The following is a 15,687-nucleotide window of genomic DNA, read 5'->3' on the forward strand; positions in this document are numbered from 1 at the left end:
AATGGAAGAGGGACTTGGGAACAACCTGGGGCCCAGGGCTCCCTGACCTACCATCCCACCATCTGGACCCCAACTCTATGGCTGGCAGGGCTGGGGTTGCAGGAGGATAAAGGGTGGACTTACAGGACCTCAGCCAAGGCTGGCCACTTGACACCACACTGACACCCCAGGTCATGGGTCTGGGTGCAAGACTCTGAGGCACCTCAGTTGTGGGGGCCTCTCTTGCAGCCCTCTTCCTCCCTTCTTGTCCCTTTCTCTTTCAGAGAGATCCACCTCAGCCCTGCTGGGGTCCTCAGGGACCAGAGCAGCCACTATCCCCTCCTTCTCCAGCTTTAAGAGAAAAGCTCACAGGGTATTTTTGTCTACCTCACATATATAAAGTTTTTAGAGCAAAAGAGAATAATTTATATAGCTAAGATATATGGGAAAGTATTTATGTTATTTATATAGTTTCTCTATTTCATGAGCAGCATATATGAGTTTGTGCTTCCCCAGAAACCCTCTGTCTTGGGAGATATGGCCCAGCCTGACTGGGGCCCCCCATTCAACTGGACACCAGGTAGCCAGGAAAGCCCATGTCCTATGACCATGACGATCTGTCTTGGAGCTGGTGAGCCTGCATCCCCTCTGTGAAGAGTCCTGCTGGGCTTGATCTGGATCCTCCTTGAGATGTCTTTGCAGGTTCTCTGACCCTCTGGGTTCCAGAACCCCTTCTTCTGCTCCAGCAATGGTGTTCTGTTCATAATAATAACGACGAGGATGATGATACCTGGTGTTTGTGAAGCACTTTCAACTTTCAGAAACACTCTGTCTCCTTGATCTCACTTGCTGCCTTCATTATCCCTGGGAGGTAGTTGGGGCCACATTACTGTGCCCATTTTCTAGATGAGGCACATCTTCATTTTCCTGAAGAGACTTGTTCAGCGATATGTAGTGAACGTCTACCTGGCCCAGACACTGTGGGAGCCAACTTACCCTAAGCTTGGGCCCCAAAGCCTAGAGCCATCCTGAGCCCAAGGACTCAGGGAAGTGACCTCTTTCCTGGCCTCTTGGATCTGGATGGTATGTCAGCATTTCTTCCAAGTTGAGTCCCATGGCTCAGAGACTGGGACTGCCCAAGAGGCCTGCAGAGACGAGGTCCCCAAGGAGGTCGTTCCAGGGGGACCTTCTGCTCATATTGCCCTGGAAGGTCAAGCTGCACCACTGGGTCCCTCCTGGCCCACAGATGTGTTCTGTTTGCTCTCTTTGTGTTTTTCCTTTAAAAAGGAATTGCTTTCTGGATTTTTCTTGAATAATCAGTTACACTGGGCAAACTAGGCCTGCATTCCCTCCTGGCTGCAGTGAACCAGCACAAGGGACCCCTGTTAGACAGGATGCATTGTGGGTCCCCAACTTGCAATGCTTCCTGTCCCAGCCCTCCTCATTCATGGATGCCTGACTCTCGTGAGCAGAGTCTGTTCCTGGCCTAGATAAGACCAGCAACCCTGCATCCTTGTTGCCTGTCAGACGAAGGACACACAGACCTACGCCAACCCTGGGGATTATTTCTTGCCCTCTAAAGTTTCCTTTCCCAACGACCATGAACCTCCAAAGCTTTTTATCCCAACACATTTTAGAATTATGATGGGAATTAGCATTTATTAAGTGCTTGATGGATTCATCCTTTCAAGCAACCATTCTTTAGGGAGCTCCTACTGAAAGCAAGGTGCCACCCTAGGAGCTAGAGTGCAGCAGTGTATGAGACCAAGTCCCAGCCGTATGGGGCTGACATCCTGGTGGGGAAGAAAGACAATAAACCAATAAACTACATGCCAGACATTTGTACTTATTTCGTCTTGATTTATTTAACCCTGTCCATTGGCGCTACCATCTACAATGGTTAAGAATAGAGGCTTGGGCTGGGAAGGCTCCTAATTACCACTAGCAAGCAGCAGTGTCAGAATCTGAACCCAGATCTGTCGGCCTCCAGAACACCGACTGGTTCTTTCTTCTCACCATTACTGTGTTTCCTCAGGAGCAGGTAAAGGAGGGACGAATTATTCCATTTTACAGTTTTGGGGTAAACTGAGGCCTAGAGGAAGGATATAATACATCCCAGTTTATATATCAAGTCAGACCAGGCCAGAGCCCAGGTCTGCCCTGCACTTAGTATTTCCAAATCCCTTACCCTGTGACCAGCAGCTTGGGGGGTGGGGGTAGGATAAAGTGAAGCAGGAGGCTTCCCGGAACTCGTGGTTCAATAGGAGAAACAAGAGCCAGGGCCAGGCAATGATTTGGACCATCTCTATATTCAACCCCAGAGTCCCTCTGCCTTCCCAGCATGCTTTGGGAAGCTGCTGCTCTTGGAGGGCCCCTTTCTGAGCAAAGGCAGCAAAGAATGCTTAACTCCCAGCCCAGACCTGCCCTGCCCCAGCTCTTCAGCCCTGCTGGGTGGGGGCCACATTGCCTCAGCAGGGGTCTTTGGGAAGAGAGGGAGCCCTGAGGGCACTACGCTTCCCCTGCATCCCCGTCCTAACATGTTTCTGCTGTCCAGTGTTCTGGGGTCCGGACTCCAGCTGGTTCTGAGCAGTGACAGACACTAAAACATCAGGCTCCAGGTTATCAAGGGATTTCTCACCTGCTCTTGGCATGGCCGGCGCCTCTTCCTTTGTACAGCTAGGGGATCCGAGGCACAGGCTGGCTAAGGGCTACACCCATACACCCAGGGCCGCATCGCTAGCATGCCACCTGGGCCTTTCCACCCTACCTGCCTTCAGCCTCCCCCACCCCAACTGAACCTTCCCTGCTCCTGCCCATAAACCGGTTCCTGAACAGGCCCTCAGGCCTCTCCTCCTCCTGCTGCTGAAGCTGCCACTCTTCCTAGGGGATCAGGGCTTGTTGAGACAAACACTAGGTGGGTTCTTACCGATGGCATCCCCCCTTCAAAAACATTTGCCCATTCTGTTTCTCTCTCTCTCTCTTTCTCTCTCTCTCTGCATGTTTACTTTGTCGAAGATTTTGTGAGGACTTGGCAGGCTTCAAGACTCTCCAAAACTTTATCACGGATCTCCTAAGAGCAGAACATTCTCTGACAGGACCACAAGGCCATCCTCACATCCCAGAGCTTCAACATTGACACGATGTTCTGTAGGACACGCTCCCTATTCAGACTTCTCCATTTGACCCTGAACGTGTCCTTTATGACATCTTTCCCTGACCCAGGATCCACTTGAGAATCAGGCACTGCCTTCTCTCATGGTGTCTCTGTAGCCCGGGTGACCTAGAGCAGACTTTCTGCACTCTTGGCTTCCATGACGCTTGAGAGTTTGGAAGAGCTCAGGTCAGGCGACCAGTAGAACATCTCTCAACTGAGATTTGTCTGATTGTGTTCTTTTAAAAATTGGATTCAGGATAAATGTTTTGGCAAGAAGCTGTTTGGGTGACGTGTGTCCTTCCCTGTGCGTCTGGTCAGCAGCCACGGGATGTTGCTTTGTCCCATGACTGGTGATGCTGAATTTCATCACTAGGTTAAGGTGGTTTCTGCCAGATCTCAATGCAAAGTCAACCTTTTCCCTTTGTGATCCATGACTCATCCGCGGGCGGTGCTTTGAGACTGTGGGAATATCCTGTGGCCCAACAACACTTTAATAGTCTCAGCATCCCTTGGTGGTCCTTGCCCAAATTGATTGCAAGATACCGGTTTTCTAATTCCACCTTCCCTTCTATTTAGTAGTTGGCATTCTTTTATAAAGATCTTTTCCCCTCTACTTTGCTGGTGGTATTCTTTCTAATCTTCGCAATCCCACTGTAGTTTAAGAGTTATCACGCCCATTTTATAGATGGGGAAATTGAGGTTCAGGGAATTTAACGCATTTGCTGAGCCACAGAGCCGGGATTCAAACGCAGGCCTTTCTCATACCTGAGAGCTCTTGTCCACTGCCTTCTAAGAAACTTCTCAAATGCCTACCTCACTTTTTTGTCCACTGCCCTCTGGAATCCCCTCAAATTCCTAGATGGCTTCTCTGATGATGTTCCTCTGAGCAGGGGGTGAGGCGCATGCCCTTCCTCAGTGGGATTCCTGTAGCAGGACGGGAGGGCATTTAGAGCAGCTGGGTGGGGGCAGGGGAGGAAATTTCCTCTCTAGGCTTGCTGGTCCCCCACCCCCCAGCCCACCCCCCACCTTAGAGACACAGCCCCTCTGCCTCCCTCCTCTCTGCCCCTGAGGACTCCCATCCCTATGGACCCTGCTCTGGCCCTTGCCCTGTTCTGGGCTCTGTGGAGTACGACTGTGGTGGTCCCAACCCCTCCGGCTACTGAGATGGCTCCAAGGTTACTTCCTCTGCTCCCCAGACTCCCGAGGACACGGAGGAAAGTCCCCCCACATGCCCAATCTCTAGGTGGGGAAATGCGGCCACCGGCTCAACACCGCGTGTCGCCTGCCCAAGCCTGGTCCAGGAGAGCGGCTGTGAAGGACCAGAGCCATAACCTGGGAGAGGGGGTGACGTCAGGAAGGAGAAGGCGGGTGGGGTCTGGTGCCTGCCCACCCTTCCCCTTCTTTCCCATTCCTTGCTCCACACCCTCTCACCCGCGTGTTCCTTCATTAACCGCTCATGCAACCAACCGGTCGCCTAAGGTGTGCTGGGCAGGTGGCAGCGAGCCGGAGGGCCACAGCAACGGTCTCCAGGGAGGTCCCAGACAAGGAGCGAGATCCCTGGAGTGCAGGAGCCACTGTGTGAGCCCCGCTGCCGGCTGCTCCTGGGCTGGGCTTTTCCTGGAGTGTCCTCGTTTCATCACCGCAGAAACCCTGGGACCCACACAGCCATGACCCGGTTACAGAAACGGAACTCGGAGAGGTCCCCGCTGTGCCCAGGGCCCCACAATAAGTGGTGGGGCTGGAAATGGAACAGCCTCTTTCCTAGGAGCGCAGGGCCCAGCTAGGTCAAGGCCTGGGGACAGAAGAAAGGGGCACCAGTGGGTGGCAAGGATCCATGTGACTGGAGGCATCTTCCTCCCTGGTCCTCCTCCTCCTTTCTTCCTCCTCTCTCTCTCTCTCTCTCTCTCTCTCTCTCTCTCTCTCTCTCTCTCTCTCTCTCGTTCTCCTCCCTGCATGCCCGCCTCTTGGGTGTCTTGTCCCCCACTCCCATCCTTCACAGTCCCCAGGGGCTGTGGGGCCCACATTCCGCCCTGACTCTCTGAGCCCATTAGTGTGTTTACGCTGGAGCCAACTCAGGGGAGCCAAGCCGACCCCCGCCACCGAGCGCGGCCAGTTGAGAAATGGCTGGTCAGAGCCATGGCAGACCTCACTCGGTGTCCGAATTCCTGCCCCCCTGTCTGAACAAGTCTAGGGCGGCCAGGGGCCTGGAGAGCGGCCGCAGCCCCGGGTGGCACCACCCCTTCCCGCACGGCCTCCCCGGGGCTGACAGCCTCTAATCTCAGCTGTCTGCATGCAGCCAGCTCTCCGCGCCTGGGGTCACCTGACGCCGACACATTTTAATTCACAAGCTGATTTCTGCTTGTGGGCAACATGTCATTTCTGAAATTGCTTTCTGTGCCCAGAGGCAGGAGATGTCAGAGGCGCAGGTGTGGCAGCCGTGCCGCCCCCACCCCGCCCCCACCCCCAAGTTCAGGAAGGATTAAGGGGCGTGGGGGGCACACATGAGATCCTCAAGCTCTGGCTTCTCATGTTTCCCCAAGGGCCGGGGGGCCAGGGATGGGGGACGCTGGGAACAGCCTAGCTCTCCAGCCCAGAGGCCCGCAGTTCAGTACATGAATTTGCTGCTACTGCTGGTGCTACTGACCATAGCGACAGTACGGAGCTTTGAGCATGTTTTACACAGGTGTGAGGGATTCTCTCCTGTGCACTACTGTGTTTGAATCCCATGACGACGCTCACGTTGGCCTTGTTTCTACTTAAATGAGAAAACTGGGGCTCAGAGAGGTTAGATCACTTACCTGAGGTTACACAGCAAGTATATGGCAGGGCTAGCTAGGACTCAACTCAGTGATGGCAACAGCTGGATTGGGATTTGGAAATCTGGGAAAAGATGGACCACAGAGCTGAGAGAACGAGGGTCTTGGCTGTTTCTCTATTTCCTTCATGCCTTGGTTTAAATATCTCCAGTGAAATTTGCCCACTCTCACAACACCTCTGTTCCTGCCCCCCATCAAATCGCTATTTGCTCCCTCTTTTTTTATCGCCTTAATCTTTTCCATCCTTCGTTTGGCATCCTTTGTTTTATTGAACGAACAAATGAATGGAAAGACGAGTGCAGAAATGAACGTGTGAATCTCTCCTCCACCCTCTCCTCATTCCCCTCTCCCTCCCCAGCAGCTGCCAGCCACAGCAGGCTCCCTGTGGTGGCTGACACCTTGTCCCTGCCTGACACATTGGCTCCTCACTGCCCAGACTCCCTGCCCTTTTCTCTCCTCCCTTTCCTTCCCCTCACTCCCTCTGGCCTTCCTTTCTGGGCTCCCAGAATCTCTGGCTGCCTCAACCACCAGGAACAAGATGACGCAGAAGCCTGAACCTGGATCTCCCACACGGGGAAGGAACTGGCCGAGCTGGAAAGCCGCCTGCTGGGCCCCTGGCAGAGATGGCGCATGAGCTGACCCACGCTGCCCACGGGGGTTCTCCCTGTCCCGGTTCCGCCTGCTTCTGGGGGTGAACTTTTCCCTCCTGCCCCTCTCTCCAGCTCTCCAGAGGAAACAAGGCTGTGAGTGCTTATCCCTCGGCCTGGACCAGAGCTGGGGACATGGCCAGATTGGCTGGTGTGGAAGTCAGACCAGAAAGCGGTGCTCACCCACCTGGAGCGCTGGTGTTCAGAGATGGAGCGGTGGCTTTAATGCAAAGCCTTCCACAGCAGCGTCTCTTACACTGCAGGCGTGAAAAGACCCCTCCCCGGGTGGGGGGTAGGCTAGGGAGGCCATGGAAGATGCCCAGAAGAGCAGGCTCCACCCCACTCCCGGGGGAGGAAAGGGAGCCCTCAGGGAGCATGGCTGCCGCAGTAACGTCCTTAGCACGCCATCGGGGTGAGGGTGACATGGGGTGGGGACTGGGGCACACCAGGGGACTTAGGTGGGGTGATGCCCCATTTCCTCTTCACTCTGTGGTCACTAAGGAGGGGAAATGTGTATGTTCCCATTTAAAAAATCACACTTAAAAAATGAAATCAGAATCCAATTCACCGAGGATGGTCACACGTTCAAGAAGAAAGGACAGGTAGTCACTAATAAATAGTTTCTGGTAAGCATAGTCTTGGGAGGTGGAGTTAACTGGGCAAGTCATCTTTCTTTTTGGAGCCTCATTCAAAAAAAAAAAAAAAAAGAAAGAAAGAAAGAAAAAAGAAAAAAAATTGTATATAGACTTTCTACATAAGTCTCTCAGATGGGTGGATGGATGGACAGAGGGACAGCATACACGGTACTCCTAGCATGTGCCAGGCACGGTGCTGGGCCCTATGATGAAGCAGTGAATAAGGTAGGCGCAGTCCTGCTCTCCAAGGACGGGGCAGATAAACAAGTCATCACTATTCAGTGTCATGAAACCGACAGTCCTGCTTCCTGGGGCAGCAGAACCCAGGGGCTGGGCACGGGGGTGGGAGAGCAGGGGGACCTTTCGCTGTGTTCCTTGTTGTTGCTTTTGAATTCTGGACCACGCGACTGTGTTATGGACCCAGAGGCAAATGCTCTACCACTGAGCCACAACCCCAAGTAGGATGAGTTTTAACAAGCAGGACATAGAGGGGCACTGACTTGGCCTCGGGTAAGTCAGAGAAGGCTCCCCAGAGGAAAGGGCCCAGCCCCATCCAAAGCTTAAGGAGGCATTGGCCAGGAAGGAGCTGGACGCAGGTATCCCCGAAGGTGATGGTGTGGGGTGATAACACCCACCTTGCAGGCTCCCTGGGAGGATTAGAGGTGTCCCTAGGAAGTGCCTGGCCCACAGGATGTGCGGTGGCCATTGCTATTATTATTCCTTAGTTATAGTTGCCGTCCTTGGCCGAGGCTACGGGAGAGGATCCTAAGGCTGCTGCTGATTCCGCTGATAAACTCCTGGGCCTCTGGAAGTGCCCTGGTGACAGGAGCTCCTAACGCTGCTGCAGCATTTTGCAGTTTACACCAGTCTAGCCCTGGGTGCATCAAAGCTCAGGGTGCCCCTCTCCAGGGGCTCCTGCCTCTTCTGAAAACAATGCCTTGTCAAATGCAAGACCAAAAGGACTCCTGATGGTCTGGTGGCTCATCTCCTGCCATAGACAAAGTAACCTCCCCATGCAAAGCAAGGACAGACGCCCTCCCGGCAGCAGGTCCAGGGCGGCGTAGTGTTCACAGTTGGACACCTGCTCGAGCACCTGGCTCCAGGTAACGTGCTTTACGCGGATGAACTCCTTAATCTCGCAAGCACCCTGCAAGGAGCGGGGTACCAGGCAGAGCTGGAGACAGAGGCACGCAAAGGGTAAGTACCCTCATGAGGTCATGCTGTCAGGCTTTGGACCCAGGTGGCCTCTCAGCCACTTCCTGGCCTCCAAAGCAGAGTGCTCCTATCTCAAGTGTGTCTGCTGGCCTGCTCGGCAGTGCCCTGCAGTGGGAAGGGAGCCATTTCTCAGCTAGATCCTGCCCAGCACAACTAGAATTTATATGCATCCTTTAAGTTTTGAAAATCTGATTTCCAGGTAGGACAGAGGGTCAGGAGTTGACTGCATCTAGATGCAGGATGGACAGGAGTGTGCTACTTCCTTAGAGGGGTCCCCCCACTTTGGATCAGGACCTCTGGGCTGTGACCACCTTAGTTTGGCAGGTGCAACTAGTGACCACATGGCCTCTCGCCCTCCTTGGAAGAAAGTGGAAGTCCTGGTCCATCAAGGCCTTGGTGGGTACCAGCCAACTGTCAGTGGTCATGGCCTCTAGATCCTGTTGGCTAAATGGAACTCTGACCCCCAAAGACTGAATGAGACCTCTGACCTCTGAATCCTAAAAGACTAATTGAGACCTCTGACCTTTGTGCTTCTGCTTCCCCTTCTCCCGGGCATTCCCGTGGCCCCAGCATCTCATACCTATGCTGCGGTTATTGAGAACGTGTCTTCTCTTCCCCTCCAGATCCCGAGTCGGTGTGGGGGGCTTCACAACCCTCCCCTCCCTTCCTTATCCTGAAAGGGCCAGTGGCATTTCATTGACTCCTAAAAGGGACTTTGCCTTTTGGTCTCTAGATGGGTGAGGAAGGCTTCCAGGAGCAGTCAGTCCCCAGCCTTGCCATCTGGCAGGGCATTCTTAATGGACGGGTCCACCTGGCCTGTGCCTCCATTTCTACACCATCTGTAAAAGGGGAAAGACGAGGCCAACACCTACATGGTGAGGATGACCTTCGCTCAGGCAAGTGCTGCCCACAGAGGCTGGCACGCGTCTGCGCTGACCCAGAGTCAGCGGCCATCCATTGCTGTGATCATCGCACGCGGTCCCTCTCACCCCTCCCTTCCACCCCGCCCGCCTCTCCAGCCCCGGGCCTTGCCTCATTCTCCCGTCTGTTCTGTGTCCCTGTACCCCGTCCCTCCTCCTCCTCGCTCCCCTTCCCTGCCAGCCTATCCCCGCTGCTCCTGAGGCCTTTCGCTGGCTAATAATGCTGCTGTCAGTTCAGATTAGAGCCCATTACGTTCCTTCATCTCAGCTTAACATTTTTGTGGTTTCCCATCTCTGCCTAAAGTGCTTCCTGAGGGGCAAGGGCTGCCCAGCTGGAGGGTACTTAGGAGGAAGGATGCCGGCCTATGGTGGGCTCCCTGGATTCCTGCCCATGAGAGAGGGCTGGGTGGGGGAGCAAAGGGGGGCACCTTCTCCAGGATTGCTGTCAGGAGCTGAGGCCCTGAGACCGGCCAACAGGAGCTCTTGGAGACTCTGTGTCCTCGTAGCCTATCACCTCGAATGGACAGCACCCCACTGGCAACTGTATTGGTCACTCAGTCTGAAAGGAGTCCTAGGGTTGTGGATTTCTGCAACTGGGAGACTCCTGGTGAAACCACTGGGCAGAGGCCTCGGGCTGGGGTCTGTCTTCTGCAGCCACAGGTTTGAACTCCCTTTTGGACGGTGGCATCCATGGTGACACTTTTCAGATTTTGCTGCAAGCCTGCCTTCCTTAGGCCCAACCTCCAAGGATCTTCCCAACGGAAGGTTCCCTCAGGAACCCTGGGCAAGGCTCACCAGAAGAGACAAAAGCAGGAGGAGGCGGAATGGGAGCGGGTAGAACCCAAGGACCACAGGAAGGCAAACTGTCGTTTACTGAGCACTTCCAGCAGGCCCCCATTGTGCCGAGGACCGTGTGTGCCTCATCCTATTGACTATCTGTCACACCCCCCATCACCATATCACAGGTGAGGAAACTGAAGCACAGAGAGAGGCAGTGCCTTGCCCAAGGTCACAGAGCTAGGAAGGGAAAAGCAAGGAGGGGCTCATCTGGGCCCCTCAAGGCTTCTCCACCCAGTCCACCAGCTCAGTTGGGAGCATGTCAGTGTGCCTAGAGGGAGCGCCAAGCAGGAAGTTACCACCATCAAGAGATGTGTCCCTGACACCAGGCTGGCAGATTTCCAGAACAAAATAAATGAAACCCCTTAGGTATCTGTCCCCAGCTCTTCCACTCCTCCCCGACATCCAGCCACCTCCCCAGACCCTCATCTCCTGAACCACTCCTCTTGTCCCTGCAACTGACTACCTGTGGCCCCTCTGTCTTTGCTCATGCCAGTTCTTGCTGAGGATGACTTTGCTCCCTTTGAGGAAACCCAACTCCTAACTCCTGCTCAACCAGAGTCCCAGCCATAGATGATGTCCCAGTTCTCCTCAGAGGGGACCTTGCCCTCCTCAGGCTAGCCTTCCCTTTGTGCCTCACGAACCTCCGTTCCATCCCCATCTCTCCCCTGCTCCACAGTGGGCTCTTGTGAGCAAGGCCTGGCTACATTCGCCTCAATTCCTAGAAAAGTTCTTCCGCCTTTTTCTTCCTTCCTTCTGTTCTTCCTTCCGCTCTCCCTCCCTCCTCCCCTTTCACCTACAATAAATATTTATTCAGTTCAGCTCAGAGCAGCTGCTGGGGTTGAGGGGTAAGTGAAAGTTTTCACAGGGTTCACAATCTAGTGGAGAGTTTAGATAATCAAACACTCATACAATTAATCAAAAGATCGATCACCTCTGTGGTGAATGCTCTGTTGAGGTACAGGGTGCTGGATCCTATTGTCCAGGCTCGCTGACCTTTCTTAGAATGCCTGCTTAGGAAGAGTAGGTTGCTCTATTCAAAGCTTTCCCAGCAATCAGCATCACGTTGACTGGTTTCTCAGACTATCCATGTGGCCAGTGCAGTTAGAGCTTGGGGTCCTTTATGAACCCCAACCCCTTTTTCTCTCTCCTTGCTCAGACTCATTCATTCCCTACCACCACCGCCACCACCAGGCTTTGTTGGGCTCTATTAGGTGGGCCTAGCTCAAATCATTGTGGGTGGACAGTGTATGTGAACAGGGCAGGGAAGGACAGGACCCTCTTGACTTGGGCACGTCTTTATCAACAAGTCATTTGTGGGATCTCCTCATCTTGGGGAGAGGTGACAACCGCCATCAAGTTCTGAGCTGTGGTTGGAACCCTGAAAAGAACAAACTGGAAAAGCTGTGGCTTCTAGAGAGGTTGGTATAACATTACCAAGAGAAAGAAGCAAGGAGCCCAGTTCACTCCCCGGGGCAAGGGCAGATCCTCAGAAGAAGCTGGCCAGGCAGGGGCAATGGGTCGCTGGTGGGGCCAAGTGTCTCTGTGTAGGTGGAGATATCTTGGTGGCCATCTTCATCAAGATACAATGAAGACGACTGGCATAGTTGTATTAAAACAGCTTCCAGCCCCAATGCCACCAAGTTCCATGGTCTGTCTGTTTGTGGCACTTAGCAACCCAGTCCCCATTTGCCTTGGTTGGACCTGGTAACTTAAGACCATGGTACCCACCTCCATCCATTCAACATGGCTAATGATTTCACTCCCAAGTTTTGGAGAATGCCCACTATGCCCTCTTAGGTGCCACCCTCTTATCATTCATGCAACCTACAATCACTCACTGAACACCCAGTGTGTCCAAAACACTGCTGGGTTAAAATGGCATGATGAAGTCACCAATCCTCCATTGCTGTAAGCCCGTTACCCTGGTTCACTAACCTTAAGACGTCAGGTAACAGGCCAGTGTTGAAGATGCAGCCCATACTCCAGCGAGCTACAGCCTCAAGGGACTAAGCACCTAGCCGTGTGATTGGCAGAGGCCCTTTCCTTCTCTGAGCCTCAGACCCCTACTCAGTAATAACAGGGAAGGTCAGACTAGCTGACCTTGCTGGGCCACGTATAATTCTGATGTAGGTTCTACACACAAGGTCACTGGGTGATATGCAGGTGTCATTAAGTCCCCCTAAGACAGGTGCCAGGAAACCTACCAATTGGGTAATTAGGCTGCCCCGACCCTGCATCCCTTGGGGGAATAGACATGTGGACTTCAGCTGCCCTCTCCGCAATGGCGGAAGCAAGTGCGCCGCAGGGGTCCCCGGGTGGAATGTGACTGTGGTGGGCGCTGGGACAGAGGGCTTGGCTGACAGATCTAAGGCTGCCGCAAGCCACCAGGTCTCCGTGGGGTGGCCTGCCGGCCTCCCTCCTGTGGAATGACAAGCGCCGCTCCCCCCACCTGGCGTTTAATCTTTAATGCAGCCCCAGCTGCCCTCGGGCTGGACCCATCAACCCACCCGCTCTGATAAAAGCGATAATTAGCTCTTTTTCAACTTTTCCCTTTTCCCCCCTCCACTCTGATGTGTGAGCATTGGGAGGATTCCAGCTAATGGGCCTGCCCTCAGCCAATTCCCAGCCCATGTAGGCCGGAATGCTGGGGTCATTAGCCGGGCCTCCCGGGCAGGGGCCTGTGTTCTCAGGACATGCTCGCCTGCCCGCTCTGGGGTGTCCCAGCCACCAGGAGCTCCCGGCCCCAGCAGAGCAGACCTGCCTGGACCTGCTAGATCCCACCTCCATGGTAGCCCCTGCCCACACCTCAGCAGAGCCCACTGGAAGGTGCCCTTAGGCTCCATGGGGCCAGGCCGAGAGGACACGGGGCCATCCATCCCCAGGCATCACCCTGCTTCCAGGGCAGAGAGCCCAGCCTGGGTTCAGGCACCGGTCAGTGCAGAGGCTGCTGGTTGGGCTTCCCCACCCCCGCCCTGTCCATGGCTTATAATAACTAACTTGTGCACGGAACCTCACCCCTTACCAAGTACTTCCAAACAGCCCGACTGGGCGGTAGCTGCGCCCAGGCTTAATCATGCAGGTGAAGGGAGCCCGGCTGTGCAGGCCAATCCCAGCCTCCCCATGGGTGTCACGACAAATTGGTTTGCAAGAAAGTGCCACAGCTCCCTCGTCTGTGAGTGGGGACGATCACAGTTGTGCCTACCTTGTATGCTGGCATGAAGATGGAGTGGGCTGATGCATGCAAAGTGCTCAGCACCTGCCTGGCCCGTCTGTGCGCTCAGCACTGGCCACTGTTGATATTCTTGGTTCTCTCCACAGGACTCTGTTTTAGAGGGGTTCAAAAAGGTTGCAACTTGTCAGGCACTGTGGCACAGGCCTGTAATCCCAGCAACTCAGGAGGCTGAGACAGGAGGATTGTGAGTTCAAAGCCAGCCTCAGCAAAAGTGAGGCCCTAAGCAACTCAGTGAGACCCTGTCTCTAAATAAAATAAAAAATAGGGCTGGGGGTGTGGCTCAGTGGTTGAATACCCCTGAGTTCAATCCCCAACACCCTCCGCCAAAAGTTGCAATTTCCCAGATTTTATTTTCTTAATAATAACAGCCGACTTATCTGGTCCATACAGTTTTGTGTGCAGATCCCATTATTCTCATTTTGCTGAGAAGCAACTGATAAATGGCAGGTGCACAAAGATGTTTTCTGCTACTCCCAGACACCGGCCTTCTTTGAAATCCCCTGCTGCAGCAGAAGCCCCAGTCCTGCTGCAAATGCTGAGGATACAAGAACTGGGGGGCAGGGACATCAGAAAAGGGCCACACCTGAGCTTGAGGGGCAGGTTCTCAGAGAGGCCTGGTGGAGGTGGAGGTGGCTTCAGCAGGAGAGGAAGAAGGGCCAGGTTGGTGGTGCTCCATCATGGCCGTCTCTGCTCTGCCTCTGTTTTGTCCATCCCCCAAGGGTGTACTGCTTTCTGGTGACTTCCTTCACACTGCAAGGCAGCCCTGGCAGTCACTGTCCCCTACTCCCCCTGGATTCCAGTGCCCAATAGGGAGGGGAGTGTGTGGAGACAGTGCTGCATAGCACTGACCTGGACACTCCCCAGCAGAGAGCAGGCCAGGAGAGGCACCTGGCACCAAAGCTCTTGGGTCTCGATAGGGCTTTGTAGCCCCAAGAAAAATGGTTCTGATTGTGATTCTCCCAGAGGTCCCTGAGGGGACAGCAGGGCACTTACAATCTGGTTGATTGGCCAGGAAAGGAGGTCTCCAGACAAACAGAGAAAACTTCAGAAGAGAAAGACCCTACAGGGTACCAGCAGGCTGACTGCAGCCCAGGAGTGCAGGACTCTGGTTTAGCTTCCCCGTCCTTCCTCTGTCCAGCTCTAGCCATCACCCACCAACTTGAGATCACCTAGTGCCAGAAACCATGGGTCCTCCATCATTAATGCCAGAGGTCACCAGCACTCACATTGCCATAGAGGAAACAGATGCACAGTTACCTCGGAGTAGGGGTGGAGGGAATGGGAGTGGGTTTGTGGGGAGTCCTGAATTAGACAGTGGCGACGGTTGCCCAACTCTGTGAATGTGCTTACAACCACTGGCCTGTATACTTCATCAAGGTGACATTGACTATATGTGAGTTCTATCTCAATGGAGCTGTTATTTAGTATATGCTAGGAAGCTGTGTTAGGCAGACAGATCTCCTTTAATTCTTCAAGCGATTCCACATTGGAGGTAGGGAGACGGTTAGTGCAGTGGTAAGATTGAAGCATGGAGAGAGTACAGCCTCAGCTCCATCCTCTACTAGTTCAGGGACCTTAAATAAGTCACCCAACCTTCCATTAGACTCAGAATCCCCTCGTTAAAGTGGGCACAGATGCCTGCATGTTATCCACACAGGACTGCTTGGTGTGCAGGAAGTACGTAGGTATTGTCACTATTAGATGTAATAGTAATCTAACAGTATTATGGTTTCAGAAGTTCTTCCCATGCTTAAATTGTTCAAGCCCCCTGGAAGTACAATCGCCCTTAAAGGATGAGGATGGGGAAGAAGGAGGAGGAGGAGGAGGAGGAGGAGGGGCATCTATATCTGCTTCTCTCAGTCAACTCGCTTGATGGTGTGCGGCTTTGCAGGATGCGTCAGGGTGGGGAGTTTAATCTCTACCAGGAGCTTTGCATGTGTTTTTTTTCTCCACGTTTCATCCCAGAAAAGCAACCACTAAGTTATGTGTAATCAAACACCACCTTCCGGTTAAACTCTGTGCTGTAGGCCCTAAGATAGAGTGGGGGATCAAGACAGTTCAAATCTCATCCTTAATGGGGCTTACGTCCTCAGCGGAGGTAAATAACAAAGAGATAAACCACTATCAGGGTTTTTTTCTGGTCAACTAAAATACAATGAAAATAAATCAAATAAAGGTGGAAGGACTATCCTACATAGTCCTTCAAGGAAGGTTTGTCCAAAAAACCAGCTTCTGAGCTAAGAGAGGAG

General features: G+C 53.5%; 1 long non-coding RNA gene across 2 annotated transcripts; it reads right to left on the reverse strand.

Moving 5' to 3' along the window:
- Positions 1-77: 77 nt before the first annotated feature.
- Positions 78-14,176, reverse strand: LOC306656187. 2 transcript variants are annotated; one of them, XR_013762437.1, is made up of 5 exons: positions 14,022-14,176; positions 13,409-13,528; positions 5,932-6,013; positions 4,601-4,925; positions 78-4,057 (listed from the first exon to the last, which is right to left on the reverse strand). It is a non-coding gene; the product is annotated as an uncharacterized lncRNA (long non-coding RNA). The 2 variants fall into 2 exon arrangements; XR_013762438.1 differs by lacking the exon at positions 78-4,057 and having other exon boundaries at positions 4,198-4,925.
- Positions 14,177-15,687: the final 1,511 nt, after the last annotated feature.

The sequence above is a fragment of the Sciurus vulgaris genome (genome assembly GCF_902686455.1).
Source record: "Sciurus vulgaris genome assembly, chromosome: 3".
In the NCBI taxonomy this organism is placed as follows: domain Eukaryota; kingdom Metazoa; phylum Chordata; class Mammalia; order Rodentia; family Sciuridae; genus Sciurus; species Sciurus vulgaris.